The following is a 3,809-nucleotide window of genomic DNA, read 5'->3' on the forward strand; positions in this document are numbered from 1 at the left end:
TGGTTGAATTGCTGACTTAATCATGGAGATGACCAAATTAGGAGTGTTTGGGTGCTTGGGCTGCTGCTGGCTTGGTGCTTCTTTGCTCTCGGCTTTATTTTTGTTTATTAGATGCACATATGACAACACAAGCACTGAATGAACACACTATTAGTCTTAGTAGACTAGACTGCCTCCATTTTTTGTGGAAAAATATGTAGTTGTGTAGTGTACCAATTGTATATTTTGGTCCAACACCCATTATGTATATTTGTATATTGCTTCTCAAGCACTACTTGACTATTTTGTAGTGCTGCACTACTACTCCTCTTTGCGGCTGTGCTACTGCTTATATTTGTAATTTGATGTGATTACTATAATAGAAATATTAATGTTAATGTTGCTGCCAGGTTGGAATTCTCTTGTTATGGTTGATGAGACTTGATATTTTATAATTGTGTGTTTGATTTGGAATTTTGTGACAAGTTTAGATTTATTAATATGTGTTAATGTATTTAATAAATACATGTTTAATTTGACAAGTTGAATTTAAGTTGTATTATAGCTGAGTTTTGATATTTTATAATTGTGTATTTGTTTTGGAATGTTAGGAGTTTGGTGAGATGTTTGGAGTTTTCTTGTGGTTGAAACTTGATAAAGAAAGGATTAGTTAAAAAGAAGTCAGTTAAAAAGAAGTTATGGGCTCAAAATGCTATTTTTTAAAGGCTTAAAAGCTCAAAGCTTAGAACAGGAATTTTTTAAAATCCAGCACATATAACCGAACGAACTGCACCGAACTACTAAAATTAACCACACTTTGTGTAGACCAGTTTTTATCTTCCAAAAGTGAGGTGCGGTTAAGCATAGGGTGAAACCGCACCCTATAGGTGTGATGCAAAAAACCTCTCCAAAACTGACCGAACCGAACCGTGTCCCCCCCTACTTCAAGTGCCATCATTGGGATCCCATGCTCATGAGCAACATCATGGAGTTGCCCCATTTTATTAGACATAAAGAGAAAAATAGGTTCAATATTTTTGCATCTCTTTTCTATTAGTCATTTACAACCAATATCTCTTTTCCCTCTACTATCACATAAATATCACATAAAAAAGGCTCACATCTAAAAAAAAAAAAAAATCACTCTACTATACAGATATAAACAAAGAGTGAAGAAAAAAAATGCATTCTTCGTCAAAGACTACAAGAGAGTTCAACTTAAGGAGGGGAAACAATCTCCCTATCCTCACATTTACATTCACATTAACCTCATCATCATCTTAGATTAGATAAATAGATATAAATGTTCTAATTTGGACTTCAACCCTAACAGCTTTACTTTTTCTCCCATTGATGCTTCATCTTAGCCTCAAGCCCTCGACCTTCATTCATGGTGCAACTTCAAATGCTCTAATTTTGGCATCAATGCTATTGCCTTTGCAAGTAAAATTCATGAATTAATTAAAAAGAAATGACACATGGTTGCTAAAAGTAATATACGTGTGACATCAACACTAATGGAATTAAACAAGAGATGCTTATACATCGTTGCATTTGCTTCTTGTTATAATTGCTTCTACATCAATAAAACCTCTCATTGCAAGTAAGATTCTATAAAGCAACCAATGAAAGCCAATCAGTACATCCCTCAACATAACAACAAAACAAGCAACGGACTATAACTACATATATACATTACAACCTGTAACTTCAACTACCAACTATGAGAATACAACTATCACCATCTAGAACAACACATCAGCTCAAGGCAAAGCAGAATGTATTGGAATTGAAATTGTAATGCCTATTCATTACAACAACCACAACAACATTATTACCTTAGACAAACAAATTAAAAACACAGCCAAAAGTCAGTGGGCTTCTGATAAAGACAAATTTTTATTATCAAAAGCAAACAAAAGGAACCCAAAAAAAGGGGGGGAAAAAAAACCCACACCAATATATCGACAAAAAACCCCACCTAAAGAAATATCACTTCAAAGTTTCTAACAGATACTTTCACAAACATCTTCTGTGCATTTCAAAAACAACATTAAAATAAAATAAAACAATAAATCAGTCAAATAGGCAAGCAAGCACCGTTGGTGGTGGTGGTATGGGAATCGGTGGCTGCTGCTACCGTGGAGATTTGGCCATGTTTGCCCCCATAAATAGGTGTGTTAGAAGAAATAGAGATTTTCAAATTTGGTGGAGGTAAACTAGAATAGAAGAGAAAGGGGAGAGAGAGAGAGAGAGAGAGAGAGAAGAGAAAAGGGAGAAAATGAAAGAGAGGATTCTAAAATTTGCAGCACATTAAACATTTAAATCCAAATCTGACCCGCCATTCGCATCCCTAAAATTTTGATTTGTTTTTTGAATTTGCTTTCACCATTTTATAAGTTAACAGAAGTTAGGATTATCAATGATTATTGTGCCGATGTGACAGTTAGGATGATGTAGTCGTCTTTTTTTTTTTTTTTCCCTCTCATGGCATCAGCTTATTGGCTAGGACTACAAGGTCAGCAAGCTGACCTTGTAGTCCCGAACTAGCTAAGAATTTCCCCAGAATGATTGTATGTCAGTATGTGATGGATGTATCATATGCGTTTAACAATCAATTTAAATGTTTTATGGTCTAATATATATAAAGGAAATGAAAGAAGAAATGAGAATAAAAGAAGGGAAATAAAAAATGCATGTTTTACCTTTTTGCCCTTGAAAATTACTAATACAAAACCGTAAATACTTGTGAATTGTGAGGATAAGTTAAGGGTGTATTAGTAATTGGGGAAAAAAAACTTTTTTTTACCCTTTATTTATAGGGTAGTTCACAATTACTCTCATAGACTATAAAATTAAGCAATGCACCCCCCCGCCCCCCAAACAATTGAGAATGAACAAATACTCTCTTAATGTTAGATAAACAATTAACACATAACATAATTTTTTGATTCTTGAAATATTCCACAATGAAATTATTAAAATACTGTTGGGGGCCGTTTTTCGATGCACAACCATGTGTTATTTGTTGGAGGGCTAACCTTGCTAGACCTAAATATGTTTGGGGAGTTGTGCCTGGAACTTAACATTTGGTCATGTAGTCCAATGACTTTCGACGTATTTTTAGGCCTACAAAATAGGTAAAGCCCAAAGTCTAAGAATCATGATAATGGTTGAATAAATAAATAATGTATTTGATATAATATCTTTGATTAATAGTTGTAATAGTAGTTGAAATAAAGTAAGATGTATTTAAAGGTGAAGTAATCATGTATTCAATAATGTAGATTTAGAAATATGGAAACGTAGTGACTTATCTTTGTATGGTTTGTAGCTTCAGCTGTATAGCGTCAATCAGTTGATAGTATTCTAGTAGAATGACTCTGGCGGTGGAGAGGCAGTTTGCCATGATAATTTCAAGATTGAAGGGGAAAAAATGAGTGCAACTAGAAGGAGAGAGAGTATATCCAGCTGTGTGCAGAGGCTTTTAAGTTTGTCCCCTTATCATGCACTAAAATGAATTTCCCCTTGATAATGCCCTTTCAGTTATTGTGAAGCTATGAATAGTAATGCCTTCCATGGGAAGGGCTTTTATAAGATAGGTTTGTGCCTTCCATGAGAAAGGCTTTTGTAAGAAGTATTTGTGCCTTCTAGGAGAAGGGCTTTAGTATTAGAAGTGTATGCCTTCCATGAGAAGGGCTTTTAGTATGAGTATTTGATTTCTCTTAAGAAGTATGGAGGTGGTAAAAGATATAAATGTTTTATGAGATGTAGTAGCATTGTAAGTTGTATGAGTAATAAGCATGGGTATTTGGTGAGAAATGGGTTTG

Source organism: Quercus suber, unplaced genomic scaffold (assembly GCF_002906115.3).
Source record: "Quercus suber isolate HL8 unplaced genomic scaffold, Cork oak 2.0 scaffold_17, whole genome shotgun sequence".
Lineage (NCBI taxonomy): Eukaryota > Viridiplantae > Streptophyta > Magnoliopsida > Fagales > Fagaceae > Quercus > Quercus suber.